The sequence below is a fragment of the Lissotriton helveticus genome, chromosome 12 (genome assembly GCF_964261635.1).
Source record: "Lissotriton helveticus chromosome 12, aLisHel1.1, whole genome shotgun sequence".
Taxonomy (NCBI): domain Eukaryota; kingdom Metazoa; phylum Chordata; class Amphibia; order Caudata; family Salamandridae; genus Lissotriton; species Lissotriton helveticus.
The window spans coordinates 130,086,091-130,100,882 of NC_136073.1; the positions used below are offsets into that span (position 1 = coordinate 130,086,091).

The 14,792-nt window shown below is 44.5% G+C and overlaps 7 non-coding genes across 7 annotated transcripts; all 7 read right to left on the reverse strand.

Annotated features, from left to right (window-relative positions):
• Nucleotides 1-5,973: 5,973 nt before the first annotated feature.
• Nucleotides 5,974-6,055, reverse strand: TRNAS-AGA (transfer RNA serine (anticodon AGA)). Its single transcript has one exon. It is a non-coding gene; the product is annotated as a tRNA-Ser (tRNA).
• Nucleotides 6,056-7,552: 1,497 nt separating this feature from the next.
• On the reverse strand, nt 7,553-7,624 carry TRNAH-GUG (transfer RNA histidin (anticodon GUG)). The gene has a single exon. It is a non-coding gene; the product is annotated as a tRNA-His (tRNA).
• A 1,286-nt stretch (nt 7,625-8,910) lies between these two features.
• TRNAS-AGA (transfer RNA serine (anticodon AGA)) lies at nt 8,911-8,992 on the reverse strand. Its single transcript has one exon. It is a non-coding gene; the product is annotated as a tRNA-Ser (tRNA).
• Nucleotides 8,993-10,489: 1,497 nt separating this feature from the next.
• Nucleotides 10,490-10,561, reverse strand: TRNAH-GUG (transfer RNA histidin (anticodon GUG)). The gene has a single exon. It is a non-coding gene; the product is annotated as a tRNA-His (tRNA).
• Nucleotides 10,562-11,843: 1,282 nt separating this feature from the next.
• On the reverse strand, nt 11,844-11,925 carry TRNAS-AGA (transfer RNA serine (anticodon AGA)). The gene has a single exon. It is a non-coding gene; the product is annotated as a tRNA-Ser (tRNA).
• Nucleotides 11,926-12,220: 295 nt separating this feature from the next.
• Nucleotides 12,221-12,292, reverse strand: TRNAH-GUG (transfer RNA histidin (anticodon GUG)). Its single transcript has one exon. It is a non-coding gene; the product is annotated as a tRNA-His (tRNA).
• A 1,286-nt stretch (nt 12,293-13,578) lies between these two features.
• Nucleotides 13,579-13,660, reverse strand: TRNAS-AGA (transfer RNA serine (anticodon AGA)). The gene has a single exon. It is a non-coding gene; the product is annotated as a tRNA-Ser (tRNA).
• Between the last annotated feature and the right edge of the window lie 1,132 nt (nt 13,661-14,792).

Here is a 14,792-nt window from a genome sequence, read left to right on the forward strand (position 1 = left end):
TGGGGAATTCTTTTGGACAGGGGGCCCTTTGGGGTCCACCACTGGCCTCCCTGACCTCTACAGCCCTGGGCTGACTGAGGCAGGGTAGAGAGGGGCAGGTTACCTGCTCCAGACTGGGTCCCATCTTGGAAGGGTCCACTGACATCAGGGGTTCTGCCAGGCTAGGCCTGACTACCTCTGTGGCAGTTTCTTCACAAGGGGTCAGATCAGTTCCCTGAGGAGGCTGATCTTTTCCTAAAGTCTGGTGGGAGGGAGATTTCTCTTCCTCCTCAATGCTCTCTGTCTGAGTTGAGTGATCCATAGTTTCAGGCTTCACAACACTATCATCTGTCTGAGTTTGAGCTGTGGCCATCACAACTCTCCCGACCTTTTCAGGAGGGGGCTCAGTTTGGGTGTGGGCTGTTACCATGACAGCCTTGACAACCTGTTCTGGGAAGGAAGTTGTCTGAGATTGGGTTGTGACTGGCACAACCCTCCTGACCTGTTCAGGGAGGACATCTTGGACTGGGGCTGTGGCTATCACTGCCCCACTAACCTTACCATGGGTATTTACCATTTTAGAATGGGTTTCTTGCTCAACTTCAGCCCAGGCTGAGAGCTCTAAATCATTCCCCAGTAGGCAATCTACAGGCAAGTTTGGTGACACTGCCACTCTCTTGTGGCCAGTGACACCTCCCCAGCTGAGATTGACCACTGCCATGGGATGATCTCTCTGTACTCCATCAATATTGGTCACCTGGTATGTGGCACCAGGTAAAAGTTGCCTTGAGGGGACTAGACTCTCAGTCACCATAGTGATGCTAGCCCCTGTATCTCTATAGGCCTCAACTTTTATACCATTGATGAGGGGCTCCTGTCTGTACTTGCCCAAAGTGTTGGGACAAGTTGTGAAGTTGGCAAACCCCATGCCAGTCTCACAGACAAGAGTATCTAAGTCAGGGGACCTGGTTAGGCCAGGAACTCCCAAAGTAAATGCACCCAAATTCTTGGGGGCACTCCCACCACCTGGGGGATTACTACTAGTAGTAACAGGAGGTTTGGGAATGTTACTTGGGGGTATGTTTTCCTTATTGTTATTCTTTGGGCAACTGCTGTCAGTTTTTAAATGACCCACCTGTTTACAGGGATAACAATAAGGTTTCTTCTGGTTGTTGGAAGGATTCTGGGACCCACCCCCCTCAGAGGATTTTTGGGGCCCTGATGTGGTTTGATCTGTAGATTTATTCCCACCCTTCTCTTGAGGCTTGGTTGATTCCTTTTTCTGGTCACCACCTTGGTTCTTGGGCCTAATCCTGGTTCTGACCCATTTGTCTGCCCTCTTACCCAATTCTTGTGGAGAGGTCAGATCAGAGTCTACCAGGTGCTGGTGTAATAACTGGTTCTGACAATTATTTAAGACTTGCTCTCTCATAATAAGATTATACAATCCTGTGAAGTCAGTAACCTTGCTACCCAGTAGCCAGCCTTCCAAAGCCTTAGTGGCACAATCAACAAAGTCAGGCCAGTCCTGAGACTGAGTTTTCTGGGTGTCTCTGAACAGCAACCTGTACTGCTCAGTGGTTAAGCCAAACCCATCAACCAGTGCATTTTCAGGACCTGGTAATCATTAGCATCCTCCACTCTTGTAGTGAGGAGCTTATCTCTACCTTTACCATCAAAGGAGAGCCACAGTATAGCTGCCCACTGACTCTGGGGAATGCACTGCACAGTGCAGGCCCTCTCCAAAGCAGCCATCCATTTCTGGATGTCATCCCCTTGTTTAAAGGGGGCACTATCTTAGTCAGGTGTTTAGTATCTAAACCCTTCTCTCTATCTCTTGGGAGATTGCTGCCACCAGTGGGAGCTAACCCACTCATCTGCTGCTCTCTAGCAAATGCAAGCTTTTCCTTGGCCAGGGCAAGTTCTTCCCTTTCAATCCTCAGTTTAGCTTGTCTCATCCTTGCTTCATGCTCTCTTCTCTGAGGGGAAGTCAATCTCCTCTGGGGAGAGTTCCTTCTCCCCTGAGAAGAGGCATTAGAGTGCAGAGATCTAATGGAGTCCCTAGAAGGAGATCTATCTCTCCTAACTCCAAGGTTAGGCCTCATTAGGGTCAGTACTGGGGGTCCCCCAGATCCTTCCCCAAGTAGGTCTAAGTTGGCCCTAGTTAGCCTTCTGACTACCTCAAGACCTTTGTCTACCTCATCCCCAGAGAGTTCCTCTTGATCCTCCTCCTCAACTGCAGTAGCAATGTTGGGGAGATCTGGATCCCCAGAGGTTCCCTCTAAGGCTGGCATGTTCTCATGTAACTGAGAAAGCTTTCTGGCATCATATGTCTCTAAGAGACCTATCAGAAAGGGAATGGTGGGGTTAGACCCCTGCTTCAGTTTTCTGGAGACACAGATTTGTCTCATCTCCTGGAAACTGAGAGCTGCATATCTTGAAGTGACCTGTGGAGGGTCAACACTGACCAGGGGAGTCTCAGTAGATTCTCCCTGGGTAGACATGCTTTTCTAGTGAGGTGTAAGTGGTGCACTTACCTACACTATATGTTTGCCTACTGATCCCTTGCTAGAGTTGTAGTTTAGGGTGTGCTAGGCCCTAGGAGCTACAACAGCTGGTTCAGTAGAACTCAGAGTATTCTAAGCTAAGTTATATGTACCTTTAGTACTTATGTGATCTTTCACAAGATATTCTTAGGGCATGTGTGGTAAAACAACAGCAAGCTCAAATCCCAACCGCTGCTCACCAATGTGAGAAGTTGGCCTGATGTGCAGTGCTCACTATTCTAGTGATCACTATATATCAGTCCAAACAACCCTTATTGATGATTGGTTGTAAGTCAACCTTATAGACCAGCTATCCTAGTAGCATGGATACGAGCAGTCTAAGGCTAAGACTCTAGAGGGCGTGTTAAGCCAGCTGTTTTACCATCACATTACCCCTTGAACACCCAGTGAAAGGACACCACACAAGTGTTATGAAAATAAACAGTGTATTTATTAGAATCACAACAACCCTGTACTCTTTATGAGGACAGGGTGCTAGGCACACAACAAAACTCTTACGAAAATACTTAAGTTAGCACAGTATACACAAATGCCCGAGGGGCACGAAAAACCATATACTCTAAAAGTGGAATGCGAAATTACTAGCAGGTAAGTACAGTACTAATAGGCTTTGGAATCGCTAGGACTTGACTAGGGAATCGTTAGATTACTTCTAGGAGGCCTAGGGGACTCGGGTGCAGAGTGTGCACTCTCACGCGGGATGCGGGACAAAGTCTATGGAAGCAAGTAACGCTAAAGTTAGTGTTCACGGGCGAACCCGACCTGGTAGGAAGAAAACGACAGTGGATCCTGACCCTAGGATAGTGAGGCTATGCTGGGACACCGAAGTGCCGAAGTTACCTAGCCCAGGGGCTGCAGCTGCATAGGTCTGAAAAGACGTCGGGAATCTCGTTGCCGGACCAGGAGCCTGGAAGAAGGAAGTTGCTGGCAGGCGACCAGTGAAGAAAAGTTCGATGGATCCAAGCCTGGATCAAGGAAGAAGAAAACCTGAAAGCAGAGGGGACCAAGTTCTTGAATCACTAGCCAGTGATTAAGTGGGCACCAGGATGGCACCGGGCGAAGTCACCTCGACTAGGTGAGTGGGCGACGCTGGCTCTGCAGATCTCACGGACCAGGAGGCGTTGTCGGTGACCAGGATGGAGAGGCGAGCTGTCCCACGATGGATGAAGCTGTCGGCGTCGAAGTTACCCAGGATTGGGCAACAAGCCTTGGCTAATTCAAGCCCACGCGGTGGACTAAAAATGGCGTCTTGAGTGGACCAGGAGGGTCCGGAGTGCTCCTCTTCTGGAAGGGAGCAAGGGCCAGTCTGGAGCAACCAGACTAGCAGCAGTGATGTCGTCGGGCGTCGTTCAGGTGGCCACAAGCCAGCGGGCTAGTAGCCAAACAACGCGGTGAGCAGCAAAAAGCAGAAGGGCCCCACGCCGATCGTGGAGATGCTGGGGGGCTACTCTTCGGTGCTGGAGCTGCTCAGGGTCGGGGCTTCTCGGACCCCAAAGCACTCACCAGGAAATTACTCGGCGGGCTTGCTGTGCAGAAGTCGTGCAGTCTTGAAGATGGCCGGTCCCTCGAGGTCTCGTCACACCCACGAATCTCAGCGTGACTGATGATGTAGGTAGAGGTCAGAGGTGCCAGGGAAGCCGTTTCTCGTCGAGCTGGGCAGTCTTGATCCGGAGGAGAGACTTGCAGCAGACCGCAGTGTTCTTAAGATGGTGCCTGCGGATGCAGGGTGACTACTCCTTAGTCACAAGGGAGAAATCTTAGGAAGAAGTCTTGAGTTCCTTTCGTGGAAAGTAGTTTCAGGATTCAAAGATGATCTGATTTGGAAGGGGGCCAGTTCCTACCTTTATCCTGTAAAAAGGGGCTGGCACGCGACTAAGTCCTGCCCTAGGGGTGGGACTAGGAGGGGGGTGGTTACACCCACTTCCTTGGCGGGCTTTTCCCCAGCACAGGGTCTGGAGTGACCCTGGAACTGGTTCCAGCCAGCCTATGCACAGTGAGCACCGGGGTGCCACGTGCAGTCACCTTCCTCTAAAGCCCTGCCTACCTACAATACACAAAACCCTGTCTGGGACGGTGCTGGCACCGCCCCTGGCAGGAAACCCTTTGTCCTTATCTCCTGCTCTGGGAGGACTCCCAGCAGCAGGAGGGCAGACTTGTGTCTCGGTGGCAGCATCCATTTTGTGGAGCTGAGGCTCTGTTTGACTTTAACCGGGGTTAGGGGTTACATACATGTCGTGTCCCTCTAGAAGGGTGGAATGCTAACCCCGTCGCCAGAATTGGCGAGGGGTTAGTATTCCAATTCGTATGACACCTTACTCGACATGTTTTAATAAAGCGATACCAGAGTTGGCATATAACCGCGAGGATTATAATGCACTTAAGAGTATATGGTATGCGATATCATGGAAACGGCTAAGGGATAGATCCCGAAAGCCGCAGACAGGCTCAGCTCATGCCAGAGCACCATCTCACACGATTCCAAGCACTCTGCCTTCAGGATTGTTAAGGCCTGCCATAGGAGTGACTGATAGGAGATCTGTGTGTCCATTTTAGGGTTAGATATAGGTATACTATATCTAAAGCAAAGGGTGATTACACCACCTTGCCCCAGCTGTCAAGCAGCCAGTTGTGTCAGATTTGGATGGCCAGCCAGGGGTGGCATAATACATGCTGCAGCCCCTGGTAGGCCCTGGGTACACCTATGCCCTGGGTACCTAAGGTACACTGTACAGGGACTGATAAGGTGACTCAGTATCCAATTTAGATATGTACCTAAGGTACATGGAATCCATTTTACAGAGAGAGCAGTAGGCCTGGGGCCCTGAATAGCAGGGTCCCAGGTCAACTAAGTCAGAAAACCAGCAAAACACCAGGCAAAAAGTTGGGGGCAACCATAGTCAGGGATCTACCTTCCTACAGAGCTCAAATGAGATTAATGGCGCCTAAATAGAGCACGTAAAGGAACAGTTACAAATCTAAGAAAAAGGAAAGAAAGACTAGGAAAAAAACACGGAAAGAGCCTGTAGATAAAATTCTCTTCCTGGGACAGCAGGCTAAGAGAAATTACACAGGGAGCAGTTAAGCTTGTAACACGGGGAGAATAGAAAAGAAAATGCAGTTTTATGAAGTGTGTTGCCTAATCCAGCAAGCACTTTTGTTTTATTTTTCTATTTGCTTCTTTTATTGGTAAAGTAAGTTTCAAGTGCATGAATGGTATGACTGAGAGAGCCAGGGTATAATAATTTGAAGTGTTTGCACCAGCGCTAATGTAGGACGAGAGTTATAGCAAAGATATGAAAGGGGTAGCGATAATGAATATGTGAAAGGGCAATAGTGACACCAAAATAAGCCACCTATTTATAAAACTGACATGGAAGAAATTCTAAAGGTTAGCTTCTGAAATTGTAGCCTATGTTAAAAAGTTTCTCGTTGTTGGCAGGATTCGAACCTGCGTGGGGAGACCCCAATGGATTTCTAGTCCATCCCCTTAACCACTCAGCCACAACAACTGACTGTAAGTTTTGTGCAAATAATCTGCATGAAAGTTTTCAAGGTGTCCCACAGCAAATTCCTGGTATTCTGCTATGCACTTTTTTAAAATAATGTATTTTTCAGCAGGCACATTCTCTCCTAAAAACAAAAATTGCATGAGTATATCTCTAGTTTGGAAAAGGATAGGCTTTCATGCATACTCTCATGTGGCACTCAAGTTTTTGGGACCCTATTGCACTCTGTTTTCGTGCTGCTTTTAGTCTATGGCCCATATTACAGAAGTCTACCATCTTTGAGTATTTGAGGCTCCTTTGTAAGTGCTTTATCTTTTTTACTTGAAGAGCTATATAATAAAGGGGTCAGGGAAAGATTGCATTTATGGAACATAAAAGAAGGCACACTTGTCTCACCAAATGCCGTAGAGAAACCTGATGTTTTACTCATGTTATCCTTAGTTTGTTTTTGTTAGACCTTGCATTCTTAAGTTGGCCTCAACCCTACCTTATTGCTTTTCACCTACGCATTTTGCTGTATCTTTTTGTGGGCCTTAGGACTCTGATCACTTTATTGCTACTAATCAGTGCTGAAGTGAACGTGTTTCTTCCCTAATCATGTGTGTAATTGGAGCATACCTGACTGACAGATTTCATTGACTTGAAAGCCCCTTGTAAAGTGGTATACCATATACCCAGGAACTGATTGTGCCGCCCAAAAAAGTATCATTTCAAACCTGTCTCAAGCCTGCTACTGCAGGGCCTGTGCTGCAGTGTACTGCCACTTCGACTTGCCATTTAAAACTACTTGCCAAGCCTTAAACTCCAATTTTATTACATATAATTAACCAAAAGGTAGGCCCTAGGTAGTCCTAGGGGCATCATGCTATGTAAGTAAAAGGTAAGACATGTACTGTGGTAGTTTGCATGTCCTGGTAGTACAAAACAGTCTATTACATTTTTCACTACTGTGAGGTCTGCCCCTCTCGTAGGTTAGCATTGGGTATTCCCTTATACTTTTTGGGGGGTAATTCCATATCAGAGAGGAGAAGCTTTATTTATTTATTGATAAATCCTATTTACTGGTGAGGTTGGATTTAACTTTACTACTTTATAAATGCCATTTTTAGAGAGTGAGCATTTCTCTGCACTTACTGCTCTATTTGCCTGAAAACCTGTCTCCAATTGACGTCTGGATTGGGCTGCGAGACAGCTACATTTGTGCATTCCCTCTAGACAGCCACAATACAGGTCACTCAACTGCAACTGCATTCATCTGCATTCTGATTGGCATGGGGGAGAGCTCCATTCCCCCACCGCAAATAGGTTCAAGAACGATAATGTATGTCAGTAGGTACAATATAGCTACATCTTATAATCATGTGTGTTAAAATAATTTGTCGTTAGATCGTTTAAATATTTTAAAGGATCTGTTTTTAATAGACATTTTACAAAAACAACTGGTACATTTGGTAATTCTGTAAAAGAAAAACCCAACTGCCGTGACATTGCCAACCACAATGCCGTGACTCGGATTCGAACCGAGGTTGCTGCGGCCACAACGCAGAGTACTAACCACTATACGATCACGGCAAGCTACTTGGGCTCAATAACATACAGTGACATGGAGAATTTATAATTCGGAACACTCAGGGAACTCCTGTGATAGGCTGAATGTGTTCATTGCTTCCTCATTGCTTATACAAAGGCTTTGTCTCCTCAGTGGTTGATAGGCTGAAACCATTTCCTGGCCGCCTGCTTGTGAACTGCCAGAAGTCAAAGATCACACATACACTTGTGGGCCTGTGATGGGACACCAATGCAGAGAAACACACCTGGCGCAGATCTTCTATTCTGTCTATTAGACCTGCATCTCCCCTGTACCTCCTCAAGCCATCTGTATGTGAAGCAAGAAAAAATTAAGGAGCGGTCCATCTATACTTTTATAGGTAGGATGCTGCCGTGAGCTCCTCCCAGCTAATCACACAAACAGCAGTAAAGCAAGATAACTATACAGTTAGGGGGGACTGCATGGTTAGGTTTTTGAGGAATTATTGAAACTGACCTCAGTGACCCATGATCAGAGCTGTGGCTAATGAGTGCGCGCCCAATTATGATGAAGCAAGCACCATGGCTCATAGGGGCCCCACAACACGCTTTTCTTAGCTCATTGAATTAAAGTATAAACCTCTGCCATCTATGAGTGGTAAAGGCTTGTTAATTTGGTTGCTTTTCCAATTCACGTCTGACAACAAGATGAAGGAACATTGGGGCATCAGAAGCTTTGGAAAGTAGCCACCAACCTCAGAGAAAGAGAGAAAGAGGGAAAAGGCAGTATGAGGTGTGGAGAAAACAGCAGCAGGTACAAGGAGCTCAAATGAGATTAATGGCGCCTAAATAGAGCACATAAAGGAACAGTTACAAATCTAAGAAAAGGGAAAGAAAGACTAGGAAAAAAACACGGAAAGAGCCTGTAGATAAAATTCTCTTCCTGGGACAGCAGGCTAAGAGAAATTACACAGGGAGCAGTTAAGCTTGTAACACGGGGAGAATAGAAAAGAAAATGCAGTTTTATGAAGTGTGTTTGCCTAATCCAGCAAGCACTTTTATTTTATTTTTCTATTTGCTTCTTTTATTGGTAAAGTAAGTTTCAAATGCATGAATGGTATGACTGAGAGAGCCAGGGTATAATAATTTGAAGTGTTTGCACCAGCGCTAATGTAGGACGAGAGTTATAGCAAAGATATGAAAGGGGTAGCGATAATAAATATGTGAAAGGGCAATAGTGACACCAAAATAAGCCACCTATTTATAAAACTGACATGGAAGAAATTCTAAAGGTTAACTTCTGAAATTGTAGCCGAGGTTAAAAAGTTTCTCGTTGTTGGCAGGATTCAAACCTGCGCGGGGAGACCACAATGGATTTCTAGTCCATCACCTTAACCACTCGGCCACAACAACTGACTGTAAGTTTTGTGCAAATAATCTGTATGAAAGTTTTCAAGGTGTCCCACAGCAAATTCCTGGTATTCTGCTATGCACTTTTTTAAAATAATGTATTTTTCAGCAGGCACATTCTCTCCTAAAAACAAAAATTGCATGAGTATATCTCTAGTTTGGAAAAGGATAGGCTTTCATGCATACTCTCATGTGGCACTCAAGTTTTTGGGACCCTATTGCACTCTGTTTTCGTGCTGCTTTTAGTCTATGGCCCATATTACAGAAGTCTACCATCTTTGAGTATTTGAGGCTCCTTTGTAAGTGCTTTATCTTTTTTACTTGAAGAGCTATATAATAAAGGGGTCAGGGAAAGATTGCATTTATGGAACATAAAAGAAGGCACACTTGTCTCACCAAATGCCGTAGAGAAACCTGATGTTTTACTCATGTTATCCTTAGTTTGTTTTTGTTAGACCTTGCATTCTTAAGTTGGCCTCAACCCTACCTTATTGCTTTTCACCTACGCATTTTGCTGTATCTTTTTGTTGGCCTTAGGACTCTGATCACTTTATTGCTACTAATCAGTGCTGAAGTGAACGTGCTTCTTCCCAAATCATGTGTGTAATTGGAGTATACCTGACTGACAGATTTCATTGACTTGAAAGCCCCTTGTAAAGTGGTATACCATATACCCAGGAACTGATTGTGCCGCCCAAAAAAGTATCATTTCAAACCTGTCTCAAGCCTGCTACTGCAGTGCCTGTGCTGCAGTGTACTGCCACTTCGACTTGCCATTTAAAACTACTTGCCAAGCCTTAAACTCCAATTTTATTACATATAATTAACCAAAAGGTAGGCCCTAGGTAGTCCTAGGGGCATCATGCTATGTAAGTAAAAGGTAAGACATGTACTGTGGTAGTTTGCATGTCCTGGTAGTACAAAACAGTCTATTACATTTTTCACTACTGTGAGGTCTGCCCCTCTCGTAGGTTAGCATTGGGTATTCCCTTATACTTTTTGGGGGGTAATTCCATATCAGAGAGGAGAAGCTTTATTTATTTATTGATAAATCCTATTTACTGGTGAGGTTGGATTTAACTTTACTACTTTATAAATGCCATTTTTAGAGAGTGAGCATTTCTCTGCACTTACTGCTCTATTTGCCTGAAAACCTGTCTCCAATTGATGTCTGGATTGGGCTGCGAGACAGCTACATTTGTGCATTCCCTCTAGACAGCCACAATACAGGTCACTCAACTGCAACTGCATTCATCTGCATTCTGATTGGCATGGGGGAGAGCTCCATTCCCCCACCGCAAATAGGTTCAAGAACGATAATTTATGTCAGTAGGTACAATATAGCTACATCTTATAATCATGTGTGTTAAAATAATTTGTCGTTAGATCGTTTAAATATTTTAAAGGATCTGTTTTTAATAGACATTTTACAAAAACAACTGGTACATTTTGTAATTCTGTAAAAGAAAAACCCAACTGCCGTGACATTGCCAACCACAATGCCGTGACTCGGATTCGAACCGAGGTTGCTGCGGCCACAACGCAGAGTACTAACCACTATACGATCACGGCGAGCTACTTGGGCTCAATAACATACAGTGACATGGAGAATTTATAATTCGGTACACTCAGGGAACTCCTGTGATAGGCTGAATGTGTTAATTGCTTCCTCATTCCTTATACAAAGGCTTTGTCTCCTCAGTGGTTGATAGGCTGAAACTGTTTCCTGGCCGCCTGCTTGTGAACTGCCAGGAGTCAAAGATCACACATACACTTGTGGGCCTGTGATAGGATACCAATGCAGAGAAACACACCTGGCGCAGATCTTCTATACTGTCTAGTAGACCTGCATCTCCCCTGTACCTCCTCAAGCCATCTGTATGTGAAGCAAGAAAGAGTTAAGGAGCGGTCCATCTACACTTTTATAGGGAGGATGCTGCCATGAGCTCCTCCCAGCTAATCACACAAACAGCAGTAAAGCAAGATAACTACACAGTTAGGGGGGACTGCATGGTTAGGTTTTTGAGGAATTATTGAAACTGACCTCAGTGACCCATGATCAGAGCTGTGGCTAAAGACTGCATGCCTAATTATGATGAAGCAAGCACCATGGCTCGTAGGGGCCCCACAACACGCTTTTCTTAGCTCAATTAAAGTATAAACCTCTGCCCTATATGAGTGGTAAAGGCTTGTTAATTTGGTTGCTTTTCCAATTCACGTCTGACAACAAGATGAAGGAACATTGGGGCATCAGAAGCTTTGGAAAGTAGCCACCAACCTCAGAGAAAGAGAGAAAGAGGGAAAAGGCAGTATGAGGTGTGGAGAAAACAGCAGCAGGTACAAGGAGCTCAAATGAGATTAATGGCGCCTAAATAGAGCACGTAAAGGAACAGCTACAAATCTATGAAAAAGGAAAGAAAGACTAGGAAAAAAACACGGAAAGAGCCTGTAGATAAAATTCTCTTCCTGGGACAGCAGGCTAAGAGAAATTACACAGGGAGCAGTTAAGCTTGTAACACGGGGAGAATAGAAAAGAAAATGCAGTTTTATGAAGTGTGTTTGCCTAATCCAGCAAGCACTTTTGTTTTATTTTTCTATTTGCTTCTTTTATTGGTGAAGTAAGTTTCAAGTGCATGAATGGTATGACTGAGAGAGCCAGGGTATAATAATTTGAAGTGTTTGCACCAGCGCTAATGTAGGACGAGAGTTATAGCAAAGATATGAAAGGGGTAGCGATAATAAATATGTGAAAGGGCAATAGTGACACCAAAATAAGCCACCTATTTATAAAACTGACATGGAAGAAATTCTAAAGGTTAGCTTCTGAAATTGTAGCCGATGTTAAAAAGTTTCTCGTTGTTGGCAAGATTCAAACCTGCGCGGGGAGACCCCAATGGATTTCTAGTCCATCGCCTTAACCACTCGGCCACAACAACTGACTGTAAGTTTTGTGCAAATAATCTGCATGAAAGTTTTCAAGGTGTGCCACAGCAAATTCCTGATATCCTGCAATGCACTTTTTAAAAATAATGTTTTTTTCAGCAGGCACATTCTCTCCTAAAAACAAAAATAAGGCTACATCTTATAATCATGTGTGTTTAAATAATTTGTCGTTAGATCGTTTAAATATTTTAAAGGATCTGTTTTTAATAGACATTTTACAAAAACAACTGGTACATTTGGTAATTCTGTAAAAGAAAAACCCAACTGCCGTGACATTGCCAACCACAATGCCGTGACTCGGATTCGAACCGAGGTTGCTGCGGCCACAACGCAGAGTACTAACCACTATACAATCACGGCAAGCTACTTGGGCTCAATAACATACAGTGACATGGAGAATTTATAATTCGGAACACTCAGGGAACTCCTGTGATAGGCTGAATGTGTTCATTGCTTCCTCATTGCTTATACAAAGGCTTTGTCTCCTCAGTGGTTGATAGGCTGAAACCATTTCCTGGCCGCCTGCTTGTGAACTGCCAGAAGTCAAAGATCACACATACACTTGTGGGCCTGTGATGGGACACCAATGCAGAGAAACACACCTGGCGCAGATCTTCTATTCTGTCTATTAGACCTGCATCTCCCCTGTACCTCCTCAAGCCATCTGTAAGTGAAGCAAGAAAAAGTTAAGGAGCGGTCCATCTACACTTTTATAGGGAGGATGCTGCCGTGAGCTCCTCCCAGCTAATCATACAAACAGCAGTAAAGCAAGATAACTACACAGTTAGGGGGGACTGCATGGATAGGTTTTTGAGGAATTATTGAAACTGACCTCAGTGACCCATGATCAGAGCTGTGGCTAATGACTGCGTGCCCAATTATGATGAAGCAAGCACCATGGCTCGTAGGGGCCCCACAACACGCTTTTCTTAGCTCATTGAATTAAAGTATAAACCTCTGCCATGTATGAGTGGTAAAGGCATGTTAATTTGGTTGCTTTTCCAGTTCACGTCTGACAACAAGATGAAGGAACATTGGGGCATCAGAAGCTTTGGAAAGTAGCCACCAACCTCAGAGAAAGAGAGAAAGAGGGAAAAGGCAGTATGAGGTGTGGAGAAAACAGCAGCAGGTACAAGGAGCTCAAATGAGATTAATGGCGCCTAAATAGAGCACGTAAAGGAACAGTTACAAATCTAAGAAAAGGGAAAGAAAGACTAGGAAAAAAACACGGAAAGAGCCTGTAGATAAAATTCTCTTCCTAGGACAGCAGGCTAAGAGAAATTACACAGGGAGCAGTTAAGCTTGTAACACGGGGAGAATAGAAAAGAAAATGCAGTTTTATGAAGTGTGTTTGCCTAATCCAACAAGCACTTTTGTTTTATTTTTCTATTTGCTTCTTTTATTGGTAAAGTAAGTTTCAAGTGCATGAATGGTATGACTGAGAGAGCCAGGGTATAATAATTTGAAGTGTTTGCACCAGCGCTAATGTAGGACGAGAGTTATAGCAAAGATATGAAAGGGGTAGCGATAATAAATATGTGAAAGGGCAATAGTGACACCAAAATAAGCCACCTATTTATAAAACTGACATGGAAGAAATTCTAAAGGTTAACTTCTGAAATTGTAGCCGATGTTAAAAAGTTTCTCGTTGTTGGCAGGATTCGAACCTGCGCGGGGAGACCCCAATGGATTTCTAGTCCATCGCCTTAACCACTCGGCCACAACAACTGACTGTAAGTTTTGTGCAAATAATCTGCATGAAAGTTTTCAAGGTGTGCCACAGCAAATTCCTGATATCCTGCAATGCACTTTTTAAAAATAATGTTTTTTTCAGCAGGCACATTCTCTCCTAAAAACAAAAATAAGGCTACATCTTATAATCATGTGTGTTTAAATAATTTGTCGTTAAATCGTTTAAATATTTTAAAGGATCTGTTTTTAATAGACATTTTACAAAAACAACTGGTACATTTGGTAATTCTGTAAAAGAAAAACCCAACTGCTGTGACATTGCCAACCACAATGCCGTGACTCAGATTCGAACCGAGGTTGCTGCAGCCACAACGCAGAGTACTAACCACTATACGATCACGGCGAGCTACTTGGGCTCAATAACATACAGTGACATGGAGAATTTATAATTCGAAACACTCAGGGAACTCCAGTGATAGGCTGAATGTGGTCATTGCTTCCTCATTCCTTATACAAAGGCTTTGTCTCCTCAGTGGTTGATAGGCTGAAACCGTTTCCTGGTTGCCTGCTTGTGAACTGCCAGAAGTCAAAGATCACACATACACTTGTTGGCCTGTGATGGGACACCAATGCAGAGAAACACACCTGGCGCAGATCTTCTATTCTGTCTATTAGACCTGCATCTCCCCTGTACCTCCTCAAGCCATCTGTATGTGAAGCAAGAAAAAGTTAAGGAGCGGTCCATCTATACTTTTATAGGGAGGATGCTGCCGTGAGCTCCTCCCAGCTAATCACACAAACAGCAGTAAAGCAAGATAACTATACAGTTAGGGGGGACTGCACGGTTAGGTTTTTGAGGAATTATTGAAAATGACCTCAGTGACCCATGATCAGAGCTGTGGCTAATGACTGCGTGCCTAATTATGATGAAGCAAGCACCATGGCTCGTAGGGGCCCCACAACACGCTTTTCTTAGCTCATTGAATTAAAGTATAAACCTCTGCCATGTATGAGTGGTAAAGGCTTGTTAATTTGGTTGCTTTTCCAATTCACGTCTGACAACAAGATGAAGGAACATTGGGGCATCAGAAGCTTTGGAAAGTAGCCACCAACCTCAGAGAAAGAGAGAAAGAGGGAAAAGGCAGTATGAGGTGTGGAGAAAACAGCA